Raw genomic sequence first — 25,193 nt, forward strand, 5'->3', positions numbered from 1 at the left:
ATCAATAGGAAGGGATGTCTGGTTAAGATAAGAGGTTGTGGAGACCACAGTGTTAGTATGCAGATGAAGCCTCCAGGTCACAGGCTTCAGGCTTCAGAAAACTGATTGTAAATATTTCTTATTAGACTTAAAGAGTCTGTTCTATCAGTCTTAAGGTCTGTGTTGATCTTAATGCTGGTCAGCTGGGTCTGAATTCCAAAAGGGAAGAGGGTATCATGAGGCATGTCTGATTCCCCCTGCCCATCATGGCCTGAAATAGTTATTCAGGCTAATTTTGGAATGGCCTTGGCCAAGAGGCTGGTTCATTCAAATGACTGAGGCGCTTAGAATTTTATTTCTGGTTTACACAGGCTTTTCATAATCAACTTATAGCAATCTTCTCCCAACCTAGCAAAACACACACACTTGCTTTGCACATACTTTGATCACATCTTTTCCCTCAGGCAGATTTTCATTATCATTTACCCCGATTCACCTGCACTTAAGAGGTTCCCTGGGATCCAAACACAGCCTGTGCCAGACCCTCACTCTCCATGCACTCTGGGCTCCCCCACCTTGCACCAGAGAAACCCGCTGCGTTGCACTTCACCATGGAAGCGCAAAATCATCCTCACTCTGAATAGCCTCTTTAACCTCATGGCACACTGGTCAGGAAATATGCTTGAGAATAAGCTTTTCATGAAAGTCACCCCAAATCATGACAGAAGCACCAGAAATTACAAGTGCAATAATTGAGTGAACATCTTTGCATAGTTTTTTTAACGTGTGAAAACAAAAAGCCAAACCCCACCCCCCCAAAAACTCACAAAACTATGCTTCCTTTGGGCCATCAATAGAGAAGTTGTAGAATTCCTTTTGGCTAAAATGGACCTAGGAAGATTTAGTTCGACCCACCCCAGTTCAGGGAGGCTCTTCTGCAGCAACATCCTTGTCAGACAAACACAGAGTTTCTATAGCATGAACCGAAAAAGTATCTGAGACAGGTCTCAGTCCATTCAGAAGTTTATTTTGCCAAGGTTATGGACCATGACCTGTGACTCAGCCTCAAGAGGTCCTGAGAACATGCGTCCAAGGTGGTTGGGTCATAGCTTGGTTTTATATGCTTTACAGAGACAGAAGACACCAATCAGTATGTGTGAGGTACACACTGGTTCGATCCAGAAAGGTGGGACAACTGTGGCGGCGGGGGCTTACAGATCATAGGTGGATTCAAAGATTTTCTGTCTGGAAATTGGTTGAAAGAGTTAAGTTATTATCTAAAGACCTGGAATAGATATAAAGGAGTGTTTGGGTTAATATGGGGGTTGTGGAGACAAAGGGTTTTTTTTGTTTTTTTGTTTTTGTTTTTGTATTTTTTTGAGACGGAGTCTCGCTCTGTCGCCCAGGCTGGAGTGCAGTGGCGCGATCTCAGCTCACTGCAAGCTCCGCCTCCCGGGTTTACGTCATTCGAGACAAAGGTTCTTACGTAGGTGAAGTCTCATAGTCTCATAGATGGCTGCCCCCAAAGGCAATAGATGGCGAATGTTTCCTATTCGGACCATTAAAAGGTGGTAGACTCTCAGCCAATCTCTTCAGTATCAGGAAAAGACCTGGAAAGGGAAAGCGATTCTCTATGGAATGTAAATCTCTCCCAAAAGAAACAGCTTTACAAAGCTATTTCAAGATATGTCAAAGGGATAAAATACTCTGATTTGTTTTCAGTGCCTGCTATCGGCCATATGATGCTACACTAGAGTCAGATTGGAATTTGGTATCTTACCGTTATGTCAGTCTTAGGATCTTTATTTTTTTTAACTTTTATTTTAGGTTCAGGGGTATTACATGTGCGGGTTTATTATGTAGGTAAAACTGCATGTTGCAGGGGTTTGGTGTACAGATATTTCATTATCCAGGTAGTATGCATAGTACCCAATGAGCATTTTTTCTGATCTTTTCTCTCCCCCAAGCCTCCACTCTTAAGTAGGCCCCAGTGTCTCGTGTTCCCCTCCTAGTATCCAGGTGTTCCCACTGTTTAGCTTCCACTTATGCGTGAGAACATGCAGTATTTGGTTTTCTGTTCCTGTGTTAGTTTGCTAAAGATAATGGCCTCCAGCTCTATCCATGTTGCTGCAAAGGACATGATCTCGTCCTTTCTTATGTCTGTGTAGTATTCCATAGTATACATGCACCACATTTTCTTTATCCAGTCTACTACCATTGATGGGCATTTAGGCTGATTCCATGTCTTGCTATTGGGAATGGTGTTGTGATGAACTTATGTGTACATGTGCCCTTATGGCAGAACAATTTATACACTTTTGGGTCTATGGCCAGGAATGGGATTGCTGGGTCAAATGGTAATTCTGCTTTAAGTTCTTTAAGGAATTGCCACACTGCTGTCCACAATGAACTAATTTACACTCCCACCAACAGTGTATAAGCATTCCCTTTTTTTCCGCAACCTCGCCAGCATCTGTTACTTTCTGACTTTTTAATAGTAGCCATTCTGACTGGTGTGAAATGGTCTCATTGTGGTTTTGATTTGCATTTCTCTATTGATTAGTGATGCTGAGCATTTTTTTTTTTTACATGCTTGTTGGCCAAGTGTATGTCTTCTTTTGAAAAGTTAATGCTGGTCAGTTGTTTGCCTTAACTCCAAAGGGAGGAGAGTATAGTGAGGCGTGCCTGACCCCTCCCTTCCCATCATGATGTGAACTAATTTTTCAGGTTTCATTGGGTCCCTAGGCTGAGAGCATGTTCCATTCAGTCACTTGGCTTAGAATTTTATTTTTGGTTTACAATAGAAATATCTCCATCAATGGAGAGCTTCCTCCAGGCCAGGCAACCCATTCATTAGTCAGTCAGATGTTCAAAAAATCCTCCTAATATAGAATTCAAATCTGTTTCTTTATATCCTCCACCCATTGGCCCTAGGACCAATTTGCCTAACAAAGTAGATCAATATGAATTTAAGTATGGTTTATTTTTTACTATAAATCCAATCATTAGGCAGAGCAACTTGAAGTAGAGAGAAAAAACAAACTGATACTTTCAGAATGGACAAGCAAGGAACCTGTGATTAAAATGAGTTCCTACACTTTAGAGGTCTTCCTGTAACCTCTATCTTGGAAATTCTTCCATAATCCCTATAAATGTGAGGCTGTCACACAGAACAAGCTGGGAATCAGGCCCAGGAACGTGGTCTAAGGAAAGGAGTCAACTGCTTTGATGGTAACACCTTAACCCTCAGGTAGACCTACCCGGAAAAGCTTATTTAAGAAGAACATTTAAAGTTTTGTTTTTAAAAAATCCATCTCACACAATGAAATGAGAATGGTACCAGTTGTTATTACAAGAGAAAATGTCTAAAACTCTCAGTTTTGTCTTTGCTGCTACTGCAGCTGAACTCCACATGGTGCTGCAAACATATTCTGAAATCATCAATAATTATCTTTTCTTTTGCTAGTCAAAACTCAATAAGAATCCACTGTCTCTTCATGGGCTTCTCCTTCAGTTTTAGAAAGCAGCCAATCTCCAATGTAGCCAGAATCTGGGGGAGAAAAGTTTTAAATATCATAGGATATGATTTCCAAAGCCAAGATACATATACTTAAATGAAATGGAATGAATTGGTTTGCATTTAACCTCTAGAAATACCAAACTGCCTCTTACTTTGTCAATATTCCTCACTTCCATATGACCTAGCACAGTAGGATTTGAAACTGACACACAATTTCTAGAATCCTCTGGATTTTTCCTACTTGGTAATTTAAATCACGACTAAAATTGTTTTGATTGAATCCACTTTAACCAGACTTTGCCATTACTTATTGCAAACCAAGTGTAAAAGAAAATTTAAAAAATCTCAAGACCCCCAAACTCCTTATGCAAAATAAAAGATTAAGCCTGGAGGCTGAGTCGTGCAACATCCTCTTTCAAATGAAGAGCTGTTACTAGCATTATCCAGAGTAGAAGGTCTCAGGACTGCCCCCATGGGTAAGTAAACTTTCTGCTGCCCTCCCATAAACAAGGACATGCCAATTGTAACTTTATGTTTACCATCTAAGTCTAGCTCTTAAAAGTAAAGTCTATTCGATTCCACACCGATAATGTCAATTAAAGCTTATCTTCCCTGGTACAGAACAAAGACAACACCAGAATAATCATTCCTCCACCTACCCAGAAACTCTGCATAATTGAATCTTCCTTTTTTCCCTTTTTTCTCTTCAAACATTCACCTTACCTTATGCAAAATGTAGATTTACTGGGCACCAAATAAAGTCTCCCAAAAATGTAAAGTTTGGCCAGGTGAGGTGGTTCATGCCTGTAATCCCAACACTTTGGGAGGTTGAAGCGGGTGGATCACCTGAGGTCAGCAGTTTCAGACCAGCCTTGCCAACACGGCAAAACCCCCGTCTCCACCAAAAATACAAAAATTAGCCAGCCGTGGTAGCGCACACTTGTGCTGAGGCAGGAAGATTGCTTCAATCTGGGAAGGGAGGTTGCAGTTAGCCAAGATCATGCCACCGCACTCCAGTCTCAGTGACAGAGTTGAGACTCTGTCTCAATAAAAAACAAACACACAAACAAACAAACCAGTAAAATTTGCTTTACCACCTACCTGCCCCTTTTTCTACAATGCCTTCCCCTTTAAGAAAAGATATAAATGCTAAACCACCTGAAAACTTGTTTGGAATAACAGCCACAGATGCGTCTATGGCATTTTTTCCCCCTGGATGTGCCCTTAAGATGGCTTAATAAACTGATCGACTGAGACTTTTGCCTCAGTGACTCATTTTGGTTATCACAAGTTACTCCCAGTTTCAGCAATGGATAGTTCCCTTTCTTGCCCAATAACTGCCTTAGTCCTGGGGTAAGCCATGAGAAACAAGCATTGCAAATAGTTCACCCATACATTGCAGAAGCAGCAATGGCACTTTCCCCAGTAGAAGGGGAAAGTGTCAATTACGCTTCCTTTATCTAGATAAGAGGTAGCAAATCTAATTATAATGGTTGAACAAACTATTTTCCCCCAAGGACATATTGAAAATTTCCAAGCTTCTGAATATAAATGAAAAGTGCAGAAATGTCTAATAACGTGGCATTAGCTAATTCAGTTTGTGGATGGTTCGAGGCGGTGAGGCTGTGAACCCAACTGTCTCCCCTCAGGGGATGATTGATGGTTTAGTTCTCTGGAGATGGCTGGTCTGACCAGTGCAACGTCAGAAGCCAAAGGTCACCAGCCTTCCCAGGTGATCAGATGCTCCCTAGAGTGTGGCAGGGGCAGCCAAGCATCTGAAGATGCCGTTCAGATCTCACTGGGATTTCTGCCCCATTCCCTGCTTCCTTTGTTATTTAACACCAGGCTCCCCAGGATCGCTATTTGCCCAGCTTGGCAGCAGCAAAAGCCAAGTTCTTCTAATTTTCTTTTGTTCCTCTCTGTTTCACTTAGCTGGGCTTTTTGCCTTAGTTTGTTTCTTCCTGTTTACAGCAGCGGCAAAAGTCATTTGTGCACTGAAATGCACATAGAACCGAGCAACAAGTGTGAGGAGCTCTTTTTAAAAAATTGTCTATCTACAAAAATGTCTAGGGTAACACGGTCCAAAAAAACATTAAAAATTCTCTGAAGTATGGAGATGCTCAGTTGCCCAGTGGTCAAGATGTGTATCAGTATGTTTTAATATATTTAAATATGTTTTAAGTATATGTTTTAATACACGTATTAAAATACATTTACTCAATGGGTTATCAGCTATTAGGAAAGGTAAAAGTGAAAACAGAGAAAAATGTTAAGTTTACAATACATATGCAAACACTTATGAGTTAAGACTAGTGAAAACAGCAGAATTTTAAATTGTACCAAAGTGCTGTTACAACTGTACCAAGAGCATAATTATATATGGATGAAGCTACTGAAATCACAAAATGCATATATATGTACAGTGCAAATAAACTAAAAGAAGGAGTTGTTGATATTTGCTAAGCTCTGGGAATTATGCCAACAGTGATACAGCTCTTCCCCAACTCAAAATATCCAACTTAGAATCACAGAATGAGTAGAAGGGACCTTAGCTCAACCTTTCCTTTTCACAGATAAGTAAATTTATGCCGAAAGGAAGTGATTCATCCATGATTATACAGCTACCCACTGGCAGAACTGAGGCTAGAACTGGTATCTCCCCGACTCATGAGTCTCTTTTTCTTTGTTTTCTTTTTTTTTTGAGACGGAGTCTCGTACTATCTCCCAGGCTGGAATGCAATGGCGCAATCTCGGGTCTCTGCACCTCTGCCTCCCAGGTTCACGTGATTCCCCTGCCTCAGCCTCCCGAGTACTGGGGATTACAGGTGCACACCAACACACCCGACTAATTTTTTGTATTTTTAGTAGAGACGGGGTTTCACTATATTGGTCCGACTGGTCGCGAACTCCTGACCTCGTGATCTGCCCATCTTGGCCTCCCAAAGTGCTGGGATTATAGGCGTGAGCCACCGCACCTGGCTGAGTCTCTTTTTCATACTGCATACTGCAACGCATTCATACACATAGGTCGGGGAGTCCTTGTTATCGGAGTATTCATGACCCAAATCCCTACAAATGATGGGCTTGTTCAGGGAAGCACACCTTCAAAATACTAAAATATTTCCTAATAGCCATTTTTTGACCTGAGTCCCTCTTAAAAATCCATCCTTGTTCAAAGTCAGCCTCTATCCCTAATCCTGTCTGTTAGTGACTGTCTCATACCTCCCACAGATGTATGGCCACTGCAGAGTAGCATTGCAAAACTTTCCCCCAAATACGGAATTTCATGAGGCTAATCAAAATGGCATTAGAGAATTTCCGCAATAACAGGTAAACCAATGGCAAGCAGGGGCTGAGCAGTTTAATTAGGAGTCACTTAAGAGAAAAATTTAACGTTGGTGACAAGATAGAACTTTCTAGAGTGATTTTAGTATTCAAGAATCTAAAAGGCTCCAAAGGAAAATGACCAAGATCTTGAATACCTTTGTAACACTGGTCATCTTTATGCTGTGATGTAAATGTCAATTGTGATATAAAAAGTGCCAAAATGTAGAATCATCTAATTTTATGCAAAAAATTTACTCCTTTCAAAATAATCAACACTTGACTTTTGCAGTGCTCATTCTAAGAGCTAGCCAGAGTCACAATGATCACCTAAATTTTGATAAATATATGCTAAAATAAATTTATTTTCATAATTTTAATTAATTTTTTTTTCACGATAAAGTCCCAAAGCTTTCTTTCATTGTGTTATGAAATGTTGGTCCCCATTTAAGTGGATTGACCTTAAATGGCCTTTTTTTCTGGTGCTCATTATCCTCGGAAAACAAGGAACTGCTGTTGAATCTTCAGAAAGAAGTTTTAGAAGTATAAATCAGTAATATGGAGGCTAGTTATATCATTTAGAACCAAGCATACATTTTGAAAGCAGAAAATCAGATCCAGAATATGTACTACTAGAAGGTGCTATGTTTTTCTTTCACCTCTATCATCAAAAATAATGCATTTTATATTTTAATTTATACAAAATTAAAACAAAGATTACAAAATCACAAATGACTACATTTGTCTCAATTCTTTTAAAAAATGTGAAAGCATAATAAAGTATTTTTCATCCTGAATTACATAATTAAGTTTCTAGTTTAATATCCTATTTCATTTGAACACAACCATGAGAAAACCTGCATATGGTTGTTAATCATTGCTGATTTGCATATTGTGATTAGTTCCATCATCTGCAATTATCTGTGGTTCTGTATAATTCATGGTCTGAACTTTACCTGAGAACAATCAAGTTGGCTGATTTTTCTTATGTTCAAATGTTTTTTATATGAAAATAGTTAATATTCAGGGCTAACATTCATTCATTCAGATAATGAAAGCTATTCTAGTATCATAAAATGCAAAGCTTCATTTTAGAAGCATCAATTATTCAGTGGAACATTTTCTTCTAGAAGAGTAAAAAGAATAAAAGGATATTTTTCCCATTAAATAAAATTGCAATGTTCTATAGTAGAAAGATATTTTTTTCTTTTACTTTTCAATCTGTAACAGTATTCGGGGTCTAAATGACCAATAATGAACAATTTAAAGGGTGTGGGATAATAAATAATTTTTAAAGATTCCTTTATTGGCGACGCTCCAGTTTCTCTGACCAAAATAATAAATAATCTATGATTTAGTTTGTCCACTAATCATGTCTCAGAGATCAAGACAAAGATTTTTGACTCAGTCTTTCTACCAAATTTGCTTATCTCTCAAAAGAGTGTAAATTTATGGCTCAGGATTAAGACATGACTAATAGTTCCTTCCAGGTTTCCAAGGACAACAAAGCCCCCATCTACCCCTGGCCACCAGATGCTGGATAGAAAAGATTACGGAATCGCTGTCACACTCTGTTATAGGTAGACACTCGAATTATCTCACCACTGTTGTCTACAAACAAGAAGAAAAATAAGCTCGAAATCACCCTTTCAAAAAACTGAGGAGCATGCTAAGGAAAACAGATGAGCTGCTCAGCTCTCGTCCCCTTCCTGGAATGAAATTAGCACCCAGCCGGAAGTTGGATCAGCCAATAAGTAACTGGAAACACAAGAAACAGGGGAATCCCTGCCACAGCTCACTCAGCTAAGATGCTGTCAATCTCAGGGAAGAACCTCAGTTGCTTTACAGCTACAAAAAAAAGGTTCTCATGCCAGAAACCTTCATCAAATTGTAGAAAACAAAGAATTGAGAACTTGGTTTCTTGTTTTTGGCATTCTGGCTTACAAGTAGAGGCAAGTAGAGGTTCATCAACATGAAAACTGCCTTTTAAAGGAAATGCATTACTAGATTCACTAACAACCATAAGAGATGACGTGATTATCATGACAAAGCCGATGAATTCTCTCCCTGGTTCTGCTCAGCAGAAGGATGGAGGCAGAACATTCCACCCCATATGAGCAGGTGAGCTCAGGAATCCCATTGCATTCAGCCACTTCCTAACTTGGGCAAGTTTAATCTCTCCAAACCTCTTTCTTCTTCTGCAAAACAAGTACAGGAACAAACTCATAAGAGCCTGAAATGAGATCATCAGTGTCAAGCACTCAGTGTAGTGTTTGACATAAACCAAATGTTCAGGAGAGATCTGTGATGATTATTTTTCCTGCTAGACACCGAATACAATAACATTCTACTTTCTCTGAACCTTGAGGGAGGCTGCTTTAGGTGTTTTCTTAAATTAGAGCTGATCCTTTTCACCCAAAATGGTGACTAGGACTTTGGGGATTTTTTGTTATGTATATATATAACAATACATATAAATATTTATATTTACATATGATATATATATATATATATGTTTTTTAATATAAGGGCAGTATCTCCCTATGTTGCCCAGATTGCTTTCAAACTCCTGGGCTCAAGGAATCCTCCTGCCTCAGCCTCCCAAGGTGTTGCAATTACAGGCGTGAGCTGCTGTGCCCAGCAGGGCCTTTGTTCCTATTACTGTAAAAATATGGAAACACTAGTATTCCAGAATGCTCCATTCTAAAATTATTTTTCCTAACAATTACTCCCAAATAGCTATGACCCATACGGTTTTTGTCTCATGGTCACTGACACTGACATAGTCCTTAACCACATATGCCTGGTGTTCCATTATTGGAACGCTAAGCTTGTGGGAGTTATTTATATCCCACTGCTCAAGGTCATCACCGAGGTCTGATTTTTCACACAAAAATATTGCAACCTCAGGCATAAATGGGTTAATGGCAGGCACTCCGAGTGTTTTCCATATGTTAACTCACCTAACCCTCATCAGAATCCTGCGAGGTAAGAACTGTCTTCATCCCCATTTTACAGATCAGGAAACTGAGACTCAGAACAGTTTACCAACTTGCCCAGGTGTTAGAGCCAAGTCAGGATTCAAACCAGGCAGGGTGGCCCGAATCCAAATTCTCAAGCATGACACCATAGGACCTCTGTTTTGTGTATTTATTTGGCGGTGGGGGGTGGGGGAGAGGAGCAAAGGTAAGGAGGGAAGACAAAGGAAAAAAGAAAACAATCTAGAAGATTTCTCCCTCCTACCCCTTAACAGGCACATATACATAGCAAAGATTTCAGCTGTGAAGACATCACCAAATACATTGTCATTGGCTGGTTCTTCAAATAAAAAATTTAAGCTTCGTGTTGAAAGGGCAGTAAGTTCCTAGAGATACCTGGAAAAGTGGGAGAGAAGAGACACCTGAGCACCCAGCAGGACTAAGCTGCCCCTGGAGAGCCGGGGGGGGGGTGCCGGACCTCACTGCGCTCCAGAGCCAAGCCGCTACGTGCATCACAACCGCACACACACAAGACACCTGCATGTGCCAGCCCTTTCCTTCTCCCGAAAAAAGGTCTTTCAAAGCACCTTCTTAAATAGGAATGCCTTATTCAAATGTGGGAAAAGCCAGCATACTAATAGTTACTACCAAAAGAGTGGAAAAATAATACGTGCTTGGCCTATGAAAGTTCTTACCAACATCAACCAAATCTTCTTTCTTCATTAGATCATTATCCTCATTTTAGAGGCAAGCCTAAAAGATGGAGTGTTTTGGCCTAAGACATAGTTATTGAGATAGATAGATGGATGGATGGACGGACAGACGGACAGACAGACAGACAGATAGATAAAATTGCAATTCCAGCTTCTAGATCCTATGATGGGCTAAGGAGCCCAGTGACCTCTCACATCCCATAGACAGCCCCCCCACCCAGAATTGTGATGAACCAATGAAGTAAGAAGATGTAAACAAAGACAGGAATAACAAAAATTGATATTGGCAGGGTAGTGCTTTGGGAAGCCGAGGCCGGAGGATTACTTGAGGTTAGTTAGGACTTTGAAACAGCCTGGGCAACAGAGCAAGACACTGTCTCTACCCCAAAAAAAAAAAAAAAAAAGTATTTTCTGAAATTAGCCAGGCCTGGTGGCACTTGCCTATAGTCCAAGCTGAAGCAGGAGGATGGCTTGAGCTCAGGAGTTGGAGGCTGCAATGAGCTAGGATCGCACCACTGCACTCCAACCTGGATGACTGAGTGCAACTCTGTCTCTTAAAAAAATCAATTGATGCATTTATTGTGAGCACAGTTACATTACAAGCATTTCCCAAAATACAATTTTTCTTTTTTTCTGAGATCGAGTTTACTCTGTCACCCAGGCTGGAGTTCAGTGGCATGATCTTGGCTCATTGCAACCTCCACCTCCCGGATTCAAGCGATTCTCCTGCCTCAGCCTCCCCAGTAGCTGGGATTACAGGTGTGTGCCATCATATCCCGCTAATTTTTGTATTTTTAGTAGAGACAGGGTTTTGCTATGTTGGCCAGGCTGGTCCCCAACTCCTAACCTCAAGCAATCCTTCCACCTCGGCCTCCCAAAGTGTGTGAGCCACCGTGCCTGGCCCCAAAATACAATTTAATGTTCTCTTAATATAACCAAAGCGGAAAAGGAAAACTAAGGAAGAACTTGGAATTTATAGGAAAGCTCAAGGTGAGAGATTCATACGCTTTAAGCCATTGGACCTAAACAGCCCGAGGGACAGAATTATAAGGAAACTGTGAATTCCAAAGGAAAGGCATCTAGAGGAAGGGAGAGGCCTGCGTTCTCTCTCTCTGCAGTGTTGAGCACTCCTCTGTGTTGCATGCCTCGCAATACGCACGGTACTCCTGAGGTTAGAAATTCGGCAATTCTAGTGAACTGGGGTTCCAGGGCCTTGGAGAACAATTTCTGCTAGAGGTCAAGAGAGACCCCCGGGTCCCAAAGCAATAACAACAAACTAGGAATGAAGACATGGCACCACGAACACTAGGGCTTCAGCAGCTGAAAGCAGCAGCCACGCCAGAAAGTATCAAACGTACCAGCTGCTTACTTAAAACACTAATTGGTAATTTTGAAGGCTGACTCACCTTGATGTCTCCTATGAGAAGGGGTAGTGGGAGTGAGGGATGAAAAATTACCTATTGGGTATAATGTATACTATTCAGGTGGCAGGTACACTAAAAGAGGGGTACACTAAGAGCCCCGACTTCACCACTATACAATTCATCCATGTAACCAAAAACCATTTGTACCCCTAAAGTTGTTGAAATTTTAAAAAATTTAAAAAATAGGTCGGGCGTGGTGGCTCACGCCTGTAATCCCAGCACTTTGGGAGGCTGAGGTGGGTGGATCACCTGAGGTCAGGAGTTTGAGACCAGCCTGACCAACACGGTGAAACCCTGTCTCTACTAAAATACAAAAATTAGCCAGGCATGGTGGCGGGTACCTGTAATCTCAGCTACTCAGGAGACTGAGGTGGGAGAATTGCTTGAACCCAGAAGGCAGAGGTTGTAGTGAGCCAAGATCATACCACTGCACTTCAGCCTGGGCAACAGAACGAGACTCCCTCTCAAAAAAATAAATAAAATAAAAAATAAAACCCCGCTGCATGAGTCATATGACTCCAGGAAAAAAAAAGAAGCAAATTTTTAAGGAAAATAAATCACACATTTTGTACATAAAAAGAAGTCTAGGCGCTAGACCTTAGGTATAAGGTATAGACCTTAGGAAGGTATACCTTAGCAGACACATACAAAGAAAGTAACAATTGCTTGACACTGTCTCCAAGCTCTTTTCAGAATCAAGATGAATGGAAAAACTCTACACAACTGGTGAATCTCCCTCCGGCTGTGACTACACCTGTTTCCAGCAAAAAGGAGCCAGCCGGGCTGCATAAAGCACCCTCATCGAATGACACTATAAAACTGTATTTCAGTGTGCTCAGAGACAAATCTGAACAACTGGTCCACAGGCTGGATCTAACTCGGTCCTTGTCTTTGTCTAATAGCTGAATACATGAATAGATTTTGATAACTGAACTGCTGTTTGGTTGCTCTATTTTATTTTTTATTTTTTTAGAGACAGGGTCTTGCTCTGTTGCCCAGGCTAGAGTGCAGTGTGTGATCATAGCTCACTGAAGCCTCCAACTCCTGGGCTCAAGCAGTCCTCTTGGCTCAGCCTCCCAAGTAGCTGGAACTACTGGTATGCATCACCATGAGCAGCTCTTTTTGTCTGTTTGTGTTTTGTTTTTTGAGACGGAGTCTCGCTCTGTCACCCAGGCTGGAATGCAGTGGCGTAGTCTTGGCTCACTGCAACCTCTGCCTCCCCCTGTTCAAGCAATTCTCCCCCCGAGTAGCTGGGATTACAGGTGCCGCCACCACACCTGGATAATTTTTGTATTTTTTAGTAGAGACAGGGTTTCGCCATGTTGGCCAGGCTGGTCTTCAACTCCTGACCTCAGATGATCCACCTGCCTCGGCCTCCCGAAGTGCTGGGATTACAGGTGTGAGCCACCATGTCCGACCCAAGTTGCTCTACTTTTAAAGATAGCTCAGGACACGTTGAAGCCATAAAAACTCACAAAGAGGTTTTGTTTTCTCAGTAAGTTTTGCTCAATTCTTTACTGAGTATTACTGATGGGTTAGGAGGCACTGAAGGTGAAGCCAGATGGAGCCACATCTCCAGCCAAGAGGGTGGAAGGCCAGTTCAGGCCCAGGCCTCGGGGCACCTGAAGGCACCGGTGGGAGAATGTCTGCCATGCAGTGCCCTCAGGGCATTGATGGGCTGGTAATATAGTTGGCTACTGAACAGTGATTTGTATTCTAAACTCTCCCTTTCAACAAGTGTGGAAGGAACTGTAAAGTGATTTGAAAAGCTTGCTCTATGCACATGGGCCCTGGCTTATCAAGGAAAGGTTTCCAAACTCAGGACAGAATCGGTTTTTATCTTCAAGAGGTGAAAAAGTAAGAGATGACACACTAGAGAGTAAAAACATAGATGAAATAAATGATTTCACCTAAAATAAGGATGGGCTCAAAGTGTAGGCTTCTACAGCGAACGCTTTGCCAAAACAGAAGCTTGAGAGTTGGATGAAGAAGGTGCTGGTGGGAATGTTGAGACCCTAACTTTGCTTACATATGATGGAAATGCGTGTAAAATAAAGATCATCCTAAGTCACGTTCTTCACGGAGCAAGCCCTTTGATGAATATTTCCCTGCAAACACTGCAACCTACCAGCAGATTCAGAGGACACCCTCTCACCAAGAAGATACATTTACAAAATCTTTCCACCCACTACAGCCTGAAAATGTCACACAGGAAAAATTCTGGGCACACTGCTCAGTGACTCCCCTCCAAAAGATCATAATAGAGAGAAGAAATTCTTACTATTTCCTTTTTTTTTTTTTTTTTTTTTTTGAGATGGAGACTCGCTCTGTCGCACAGGCTGGAGTGCAATGGCGCGGTCTCGGCTCACTGCAAGCTCCGCCTCCCGGGTTCACACCATTCTCCTGCCTCAGCCTCCCAAGTAGCTGGGACTGCAGGTGCCTGCCACCACGCCCGAGTAATTTTTTGTATTTTTAGTAGAGACGGGGTTTCACCACCGTGTTAGCCAGGATGGTCTCGATCTCCTGACCTCATGATCTGCCCGCCTTGGCCTCCCAAAGTGCTGGGATTACAGGCGTGAGTCACCATGCCTGGCCACTATTTCCATTCTTTACCTGAGCCAGGAGTTACCTATGGCACCCCTACCCCCACCTGCAATCACGATTTCAGTCCTCTTGGTTATTTGGGTATTAACAAAAACAAGTTTGAGAAGCACTGCACCTTAGCCCATCACTTCAAGGCTCACCTGATTGTTCTCAGGAGGAAGCAGACAAGCTGTAGACCCAGCTGGTCGGGCCACCTCCCTCTCCACGCTCCAGCCCTGCCGCCTGTGTTCCAGCTGATGCAGGGCTGAAGTGTGCGCACAGGTGTGGATCATATGTGCGTGTTACAGTGGACATACATGGCTTTTGCCTGCATTATACTACTCTGTTCATCTGGAAATTCTTCCTCTCTCCTTATAACCATACCCTACCCACCCCTCACCGCAAAAACAGACCATGCACAGACCCACTCCTCTGTCCACAGCCAAAGAGATTCCTTCCACAAGACTTGATTTAGTAGCACTAGAAGAAAGATGGTCTCTCTTTTTTCTTTTTGGGTTGAAGCTGGAAAAGCTTCCAGGGGCCACCTCTCAGGCCCCTGTAACTCCAAGAGAGAATAAGGCCAATACCCAAAAAACTCTTAAGTTCCATCTGCAGCCAGCCTCATCCTTGGATTTTCCTATTATTCATGTCAACAAATTCCACGTTTTGCTTAAGCTAGTTTGAGTTTGGGAGAAGAGAGAGATGTATCATGCCCAAGTTTCCTCAAGAGACTTAGGGTTGCTTATAATTGAAGGATTTCATTCATTGAAATAGGGAAATAAAATAAGGAAATAACAGGGAAAATTAAAATTTTCCCTATTGAAACTGAAAATAGGGAAATAAAAAAATTGTATCTAATAATGTATCCAGTTACCATTTTTTATTAAAACAGATTCTTCATTTGTGTAGGAAATCATTCATCACAAATACGTATTCATAAAATAGTTACTTAGGTTTTGCAGAAAATTATTCCAACTTGACACTTGAAATCTTATAAGTAAATGGTTCAGTTATAAGGCCCCAAGCTATCTTTTGTGGCTGACATTTTAATGTATTTGGAAGACCAAATAAAATGTTTCTAAATGAATAATCTCACATCAGACAAGATACGGTGGCATGTTAAAAAGTAAAGAGGTGTAGGCTGGGTAGGGTGGCTCACGCCTGTAATCCCAGCACTTTGGGAGGCCGAGGTGGGTGAATCACCTGAGGTCAGGAGTTCGAGACCAGCCTGGCCAACATGGTGAAACCCCGTTTCTATTAAAAAAACAAAAATTAGCCAGGCGTGGTCGTGGGCACCTGTAATCCCAGCTACTCGGGAGGCTGAGGCAGGAGAATCACTTGAACCCGGAAGTGGAGATTGCAGTGAACTGAGGTCACACCACTGCACTCCAGCCTGGGTAACAGAGCAAGACTCCATCTCCAAAAAAAAAAAAAAAAAAAAAAAAAAAAAAAAGTAAAGAGCTTAAAAAGTGTGTCACAATGAACTGTCCCATACTATAACTTCATAAAGGACAGAGGAGGTGCTACATTTTGAATAAATGTTCCATCAAAATAAGAAAAATTACTCAAAGAGAAAAAATCCACATTGAACAGTGCAACCAGAGTCTTCCTATAGAATTTACCTGTCTCACTGGATCTAAGACAAAAACCATCCACACCGACCTCCCCGCTGGGTTCTGCGGGAGATTAACAACTGCATGGACCCACTAAGCAGCCCAGGCTCTGTGTTTCTGAGCTCACTCAAATACTCCCTGGATACTGAGCAAAGCTGCAGCCAGCATCAGGAAGTTAGCTCAGATCATATGTTCACGAGGTTTATCAGATGTGGTAGAAATGATCAATAAAATTATACCATTTCATAAAGAAGGTAAGGTTGTCTTTTGGCAACCCTAACAGCCATCAGTTCAAAACTTATTATAGAGACACTGAAAATGAATCCCTAAACAAGCACAGCTCACAGACCTTTGACCTTTGATGACTCTGAATTACCTGTGGACAATCTGCTCACCCAGATAGGTCCTGTCCCCACGCAGCTGTTCTCTGAGCTGTCCCTGATGCAAACTCTCAACACTCAGCCCATCATTGACATCATTTATGTTGAAGTTGCCTCCTTTGACTTCAAACTTTAGGACAAAAAGGGTAGAATCTTACTGATCTCACTACCTGGCCCAGATTCTAATGCAACTTGACAGGTTGCCTCACAAATAGTCGTTAAATGAATGAGTCTTCTTTCCTTTCACTTTGCTGTAAAAAAAAAGAACCCATCTTGGATCTTAGGCTGTCATCCAAGACAGTCCAAAAAGGTGAAGGGGCCCCATGTAGGCAAAGGTGCAGTGTGAAAGGATCTAGGTGTTTGTTTTTAATACAGAAAAAAGAGAGAGCTTAGTTTTGGTAAAAACAAAAACAAAATTCTGACCTTGAAACAGATTCAGGATTATTCCCCCATTTTCATAGCTTTTCACTGCTATTTTTAACGTTTCTCTGGGTTCATTATTTAACGTTCCCTCCTAACACTGGATTTGAGGGTAACCTGGATCACCGTGGGGGTCAAATGGCAGATGCTGAGCACCTCTGCGCTTCCCCTTCCCCGGACCAGCCCCTCACTGCTCCAGAGATGTCTGGCTTTTCTCCTTCTCCACCACCTGGTGCCAGAAACCCTGCTCTTGACAATGGATCTTCCACCCCAAATGCATCACTCTTTTCCACTCATGTTCTGTTCATTCATGGCAAGTGAAGCAGAGAAGGGGAGGGGAATAGAACACAGGCCCTCTGTCAGCTGGTTCTCCAAGTGCACGCCAGCAGCCCCTGTGGCTGGGGCTCCAGCAAAGAGCCTGGCCTGGGGCCAGCAGACTCGTGGAATCAGCAGGCAGGCATCAGAAGGATCCAGACACCAGTGTCCAGGGGGATTCCCAGGATTGCCTGCAGGTAGCCGTGCCCTGCAATGTGGGGTGTTTCTCATCCCAAATGGGATTCCTCAGTGGAAGTGACAAACAGTCGGGGAAAGTTAATAGCAAAAGCCAAGTCTCTCCTCCGAAGTCACCGTCAGGTGGGCTTTTGTTTTTTTGTCGGGGAGCCCAGGGTCTAAATCAGTCGCCCAGGCTGAAGTGCACTGGCATGATCACAGCTCACTGCAGCCTCAAACTCCTGGGCTCAAGCGATCCTCCCACCCCAGCCTCCTGAGTAGCTAGGACCACAGGCACATGACACCACCCCCAGCTAATTTTTTTTTATTTTTTGTAGAGATGGGATGTCCCCCTATGTTGGCCAGGCTGGTCTCGAATTCCTGGTATCAAATAATTCTCCCGCCTCGGCCTCTCAAAGTGCTAGGATTACAGGCGTGAGCCACTGTGCCCAGCCTCAGGTGGGTTCTTGAACTGTTCATTAATATCCTAGTTCACTGGTACTTCCTGCTCCAGTGAGCTGGGCGCCTCAGCCTACCATGCTCAAAATCGCAACCACTCCTCCCTCAGCCAAGTCTGTGCTTTCTCATAAGTTTTCTAAGCTTGTAGAGCTCACGCCACTCCCTAAACTTGCAGTGTCGTGTGTGTGTGTGTGTGTGTGTGTGTGTACACCGAGGAACTGAGCATGCACCAAACTGTGCCACAAAATACGTTGCCTTACAGATAATTTTGAAACATTTATACCATGTCTCTCTCACTAGCAGAAATGACTTTCTCATGCTTTCTCTCCCTCTCTTTCCTTTTTTTTTCTGTAGAGATAGGCTCTCACTGTGCTGCCCAGGCTGGTCTGGAACTCCTGGCCTCAAGTGGTCCTCCCACTTCAGCCTCCCAAAGTGCTGGTCTCTTCTTTTTTAATCCTCCAAAGCATCTAACATAGGTTCTCATGTAGAGTAAGTCTCAATAATTTCTTCACCAAATTCCACTTAAAATTTAATTTCTCAGTGTATTGATCATTATCCCCCCCTGCCCCCGGCAATTGTTCCCTTCATTCACAACCAAGATAATCATTTATTGGTGAAACTGAATTCTACACTTGACCCCTCATTGGCCATTCAGGTAGCTGTTCAATGTCATTGCCCCCTCCATCCTAGAGGATAACCCAGAGTGACTCAAGCCCTAATCACCCAAACCAAAAGACATGCTCAGATACCTCTCAGGAGTCCTGGGGATTTTCAGGGGATTGGGGAAGGAAATGGGGAATTCCTTTAACTCCTACTACATTTAAAGAAGCAATTTAAAAAATTACTTCTCGCGTAGGTAACAACAGATTGAGATGTATGCAATGGATCTGTTTAAACCATGTACATTTGGTGCTGATTTCTAAAGTGGGGTATTAATGCCTTTGAAATGTAAAGAGACTAGGAATGAGAGCCTCACAATTTTTTAAAATATAGTGATATAAACCTTGAAGTAGCATTGGAAGTTCTTTATCCCTGGATATTGGAAATTAAAAGAAAAATGTAAGGGGTCATTTTCTCCTCCAATTTGCAACTTTCCCAAAGAGATTTTTGGTATGGCCAAAGCTAGTATAAATATTAACTTTATTCACGGACAAAAGGAAAAAAGGTATGTGTGGTTGGCTGAATAATGGACCCCCAAAAGATATCCACATTCTAATTCCTGGAACCTGTGAATATTACCTGATATGGCAAAGATTTTGTAGATGTGATAAATTTAAGGATCTTGAGACGAGGAAATGATCCTAGATTTTCTGGAGGGCCCCAATGTGACCATCAGGGTTCATACAGAAAGGAGGTGGAGGGAGAATAGAGACTGTTCTTCCCACTTTTCTGTAGCTATCACATTTTCAAAATTTAAAAAGTTGCAAGAAAAATTCCAAGGAAGGAAAATTTAAATGTCTCCAAATCTTTTTTTTTTTTTTTTTTTTACTTTAAGTTCAGGATACAAGTGCAGAGGGTGCAGGTTTGTTACATAGGTAAATGTGTGCCATGGTGGTTTGCTGCACCCATCAACCCATCACCTAGATTTTAAGCCCTGCGTGCGTTTGCTATTTGTCCTAATGCTCTCCCTCCCCTTGTCCTGCAACCCCCCGACAGGCCCCGGTGTGTGATGTTCCCCTCCCTAAGTCCATGTGTTCTCATTGTTCAACTCTCACTTACGAGTGAGAACACGTGGTGTCTGGTTTTCTGTTCCTGTGTAAGTTTGCTGAGGACAATGGCTTCTGGCTTCATCCATGTCCCTGCAAAGGACATGATCTCATTCCTTTTTTTGGCTGCATAGTATTCCATGTACCACATTTGTACCACACCATATGTACCACATTTTCTTTATCCAGTCTATCATTGGTGGGCATTTAGGCTGATTTCAAGACTTTGCTATTGTAAATAGTGCTGCAATGAACATATATGTGCATGTTTCTTTATGATAGAATGATTGATTTATATTCCTTTGGGTATACACTGAGCTACTTTTAATAAACTGACTTGGCTGGGCATGGTGGCTCATGCCTGTCTATCATTTATGGGCATTTGGGTGGTTCCATGTCTTTGCTATTGTGAATAGTGCTGCAATAAACATATGTATGCATGTGTCTTTATAGTAGAATGATTTATATTCCTTGGGATATATGCTCAGTAATGGGATTGCTGGGCCAAATGGTATTTCTGGTTCTAGATCCTTGAGGAATCACCACACTGTCTTCCATAATGGTTGAAGTAATTTACATTCCCACCAACAGTATAAAAACATTCCTATTTCTCCACATCCTCTCCAGTATCTGTTGTTTCTTGACTTTTTCATAATTGCCATTCTGACTGGTGTGAGATGGTATCTCATTGTGGTTTGAATTTGCATTTCTCAGATCAGTAATGTTGAGCTTCTTTTCACGTTTGTTGACTGTATAAATGTTTTCTTTTGAGAAGTGTCTGTTCATATCCTTTGCCCACATTTTGATGGGGTTGTTTTATTTCTTGTAAATTTGTGTACGTTCCTTGTCGATTTTGGATATTAGACCTCTGCCAGATGGGTAGATTGCAAAAATGGTCTCCCATTCTGTGGGTTGCCTGTTCGCTCTGATGATAGTTTCTTTTGCTGTGCAGAAGCTCTTTAGTTTAATTAGATCCCACTTGTCAATTTTGGTTTCTGTTGCAATTGCTTTTGGTGTTTTTGTCATGAAGTTCTTTGCCCATGCCTATGTCCTGGATGGTATTGCCTAGGTTTTCTTCTGGGGTTTTTATGGTTTGGGGTTTTATATTTAAGTCTTTAATCCATCTTGAATTAATTTTTGTGTAAGGTATAAGGAAGGGGTCCAGCTTCTATTTTCTGCATATGGCTAGGCAGTTTTCCCAATACCATTTAATAAATAGGGAATCCTTCCCCATTGCTTTTTTGTTGCTCGGTTTGTCAAAGATCAGATGGTCGTAGATGTGTGGTGTTATTTCTGAGGTCTCCATTCTGTTCCATTGGTCTATATGTCTGCTTTGGTACCAGTACCATGCTGTTATGGTTACTGTCACATTGTAATACAGTTTGAAGTCAGGTAGGTAGTGCCTCCAGCTTTATTCTTTTTGCTTAGGATTGTCTTGCCTACACAGGCTCTTTTTTGATTCTATGTGAAATTTAAAGTAGATTTTTTCTAATTCTGTGAAGAATGTCAGTGGTAGTTTGATGGGAATAACATTGAATCTATAAATTACTTTGGGCAGTATGGCCATTTTCATGATATTGATTCTTCTTATCCATGGGGATGGAATGTTTTTCCATTAGTTTGTATCCTGTCTTATTTTCTTGAGCAGTGGTTTGTAGTTCTCCTTGAAGAGGTCCTTCACATCCCTTGTTAGCTGTATACCTAGCTATTGTCTTTGTAGCAATTGTGAATGGGAGTTCATTCATGATTTGGCTCTCTGCTTGTCTATTGTTGGTTTATAGGAATGCTTGTTTTTTTTGCATATTGATTTTGTATCCTGAGTAAATGTCTCCAAATCTTATGCCATTAATTTGCCCTTAAACCAAATTTCTATTAATTCCTACATCCGCTTGCTTGAAGATATCTGTGGTAGCAGTGGTAACAGTGATAGCAGTAGTAGTGGTAATTAATAAGACCAAAGAAATTATATTTTACAGACTAGAAGTGCTTTCAAAATAATGATTAAATGGATTATAATCAGTATAATGTAGTATATTTACAAATAATCATAGCTAAAGCTATCTTTAAAGCAGTGAGTACATGCCAGGCACTGTGCTAAGGACTTTTCATGTATTAGTTCATTTATACTCTAATGATTTATAACCTAGGTCACTATTATCATCCCCATTTCATACATGAGAAATGAAGGCTTAGAACAGTCACATGGCTAGTAGATATCAGGGCTGTGATTTAAACTCAGGTAGTCTGGCCCACTAAAATGATGGTAAAAATAACTTTTTAAAAAATGTACAAACTTACATCAGCAATGAGAAAAGAATCAGTTATCAGAAAACAAAAGATTTTGGCCATGTGCGGTAGCTCACGCCTGTAATCCCAATACTTTAGGAGGCCGAGGTGGGTGGATCACCTGAGGTCCAGAGTTCAAGAGCAACCTGGCCAACATGGTGAAACCCTGTCCTTACTAAAAATACAAAAATTAGCCAGGTGTGGTGGCAGACGCCGTAACCCAGCTACTCGGGTAGGGGGACTAAGGCAGAAGAATGGCCTGAATCCAGGAGGCGGAGCTTGCAGTGAGCTGAGATCTCAGCACTGCACTCCAGCCTGGGTGAAAGAGCAAGACTCCATCTCAAAAAAAAAAAAAAAAAAAAAAAAGCCAGAGAGGGAACTGAAGAAGCCTAACGTTTGACTAATCAGAGTTCTAAAAACCACAGAAAAATGTGGGGCGGGGGAAAGAGGAAGAAATTATCAAACAAATAATGCACTTTGAGTATCCTTTATCCAAAATGCTTGAGATCAGAAGTGTTTCGAATTTCAGACATTTTTGGATTCTGGAATATTTACATTGTACTCACCAGTTGAGCATCTCTAATCCAAAAATCTGACACCCTACGTGCTCCAATGAGCATCACCTTTGAGTGTCATGTCATGTTGGCACTGGAAAGGTTTTGGATTTCAGAGCATTTCAAATGTTTGAATTAGGGATGCTTAACCTGTACAAGCAACTCCCCAGAGCTAAGGAGACAATTTTTTAGACTTCAAGATGTTTGCTGTTTATCCACATGTTACCTCTCAGCTGCAAAGATACCCTTCTTTGCCTTCCTTTGAATTATGGGAGCTGGGTGTGGTCAATGTCTCCCCTTGGCCAGCTGACATCAGGTTAAGCTTTGCTTGTTGAGGGTGCTGGAGGAGTCGTGCAGGAAGAAGGGGCTTTTCTCCTATGGGGTATGCTCTCACCAGCTTGTGCCTGCAGCAGCTAGCAGCCTGTGGAATACCCAGGAGTGTCACCCCAGTGAGTTTTGGCAGCACCCTGCAGGTGGTTCCCGGTAAGTCTGGCAGACACTCCAGCAGTGAGTACTCCCAGCACCCAGCAGGCTCCCAGCGAGGCTTGCAGGCACCCAGTAGGTGGGTGGTTTCCTAGCAGTGTTTTAAACACTTGAGCAAGCGGTATTCCACATGGGCTAGCATGCAGCTCCTCCCCAAACTGTGCTGCCTCAATGGGCCATGAAGCCATGCCCTGAGATCTGAATTTCAGATTTGGGGGTGCACAAGAGGCAGCCGCTTCTGAACTCGATCTTGTCTCAGCCCTAGAGGGAGGAGCTGCTCAATATATGGGTCACTCTTATATTCTTTCTAACTTTTTTTTTTGAGGTAGGGTCTCACTCTGTTACCTAGGCTGGAGTGTGATCATGGCTCACTGCAGCCTCAAACTCCTGAGCTCAAGCAATCCTCCCACCTCACCTTCCCGAGTATGTGGGACTACAGGTGCGTGCCACCATGCCCAGCTAATTTTTTAATTTTTTGTAGAGACAGGGTTTCACCATATTGCCCAGGCTGGTCTCAAATACCTGGGCTCAAGCAATCTGCCTGCCTTGGCCTCCTCCCAAAGTGTTGGGATTATAGGCGTGAGCCACTGCACCCAGCCAACCATTCCTGTATTCTTTCAGTTCTCTTTTCCTCTGAGTAGTTAATCCCCTGCTACAAATTAATGATTGTTTAGTTTCCCTGTTCAAATTTCTGTGTGATTTTTGTGTGACGAGAACCTGACTGATACACCCACTGACTACCAAAGTCAATAAATGAGCAAAGACTCACATTTAGACATTCACTGTCAAATTACTATATAATTGTATTAATAAATATTGCAGAATATTGAGGAATAAAGAGAAAAAAAGAAACTCCAGTAGCTTTCAAAAAGAAAAAAAGAGTCAGTTAATAACAAACAGACCAGCATGTGCCTTTTCAAATCCACAACAATACGGCAAGATTTTTGAAGGTTAAAGAAAAATTTATTTCAAGCCTATAAACCCATATCAATCAAAGATGTTTTCAAACACATAAGACTCCGAAAGCGAGCCTCAATCGGAATAAGTCACTTGAGAATATTAAACATATTTCAAAAAAAAATGAAGGTAAAACACAGGCAAAGAGAGATGTGGCATCCAGCACATGGTGGAACAAAGCCTAGAATTTAAGGAAAATCAACAACTGCAAATCTAGGAAGCCATTAGGATATCAGTGAGTGGAATCCACAAAGAATGTCTTCAAAAAGAATCATTTATTCAAGCAATAGACAAATGGGTTAGAAACTAGAGGATTTTAGGGAAATAGTCAAGGAGGCACAATTCTTCCCTCAACAAGGCACACACACCAAAAAAAAAAAAAAAAACAATAAAAAACTCAAGGGGGCCAGACGTGGTGGCTCACGCCTGTAATCCCAGCACTTCGGGAGGCCGAAGGGGGTGGATCGCCTGAGGTCAAGAGCTCGAGACCATCCTGGCCAACATGGTGAAACCCCGTCTCTACTAAAAATACAAAAATTAGCTAGGCGTGGTGACACACGCTTGTGGTCCCAGTTACTGGGGAGACTGAGGCAGGAGAACCACTTGAACCTGGGAGGTGGAGATTGTAGTGTGGTGAGATCGTGCCACTGTACTCCAGCCTGGGTGACAGAGCAAGATTACATCTCAATAAATAAATAAATAAATTAATTAATTAATTAATAATCTCAAGGGAAAACAAATGCCACCAACAAAATGCAGGAGAGACATGGTTCAAATGCACCATGATTGGACAGGCGCCACGACTCACGCCTGTAATCCCAGCACTTTGGGAGGCCGAGGTGGGCAGATCACCTGAGGTCAGGGGTTCCAGACCAGCCTGGCCAACATGGTGAAACTCCGTTTCTACTAAAAATACAAAAATTAGCCAGGTGTGGTGGTGCACCCTGTAATCTCAACTACTCAGGAGGCTGAGACACAAAAATCACTTGAACTCGGGAGGTGGAGGTTGCAGTGAGCTGAGATCACGCCATTACACTCCAGCCTGGGTGACACAAAGTAAGACTCTGTCTCAAAAGAAAAAAAAAGTGCCATGATTTAGAGCAACTGGTAAAAATTAGCAGAATGAACTCAATTGGAAAAGATATTAGAGCAGCTGGGCACAGTGGCACATGCCTGTAATCCCAGCACTTGGGGAGGTCAAGGCGGGTGGATTACAGCACATATGCTAAAATCGGAACGATACAGAGAGCATTAGCATGGACCCTGCGCAAGGATGACATGCAAATTCATGAAGTGTTCCAATTTTTAAATATATTTTAATAAAA

At 42.0% G+C, this 25,193-nt stretch overlaps 1 protein-coding gene and 1 non-coding gene across 19 annotated transcripts in view; one reads left to right on the forward strand and one right to left on the reverse strand.

The window, feature by feature from the left end:
- LOC102125303 (supervillin) overlaps positions 1-25,193 on the reverse strand; it is a 275,990-nt gene that overhangs the window by 225,788 nt on the left and 25,009 nt on the right. The window lies entirely within an intron of this gene.
- Positions 25,075-25,176, forward strand: LOC123567058 (U6 spliceosomal RNA). The gene has a single exon (XR_006689753.1). It is a non-coding gene; the product is annotated as a U6 spliceosomal RNA (small nuclear RNA).

Source organism: Macaca fascicularis, chromosome 9, assembly GCF_037993035.2.
Source record: "Macaca fascicularis isolate 582-1 chromosome 9, T2T-MFA8v1.1".
Classification (NCBI taxonomy): domain Eukaryota; kingdom Metazoa; phylum Chordata; class Mammalia; order Primates; family Cercopithecidae; genus Macaca; species Macaca fascicularis.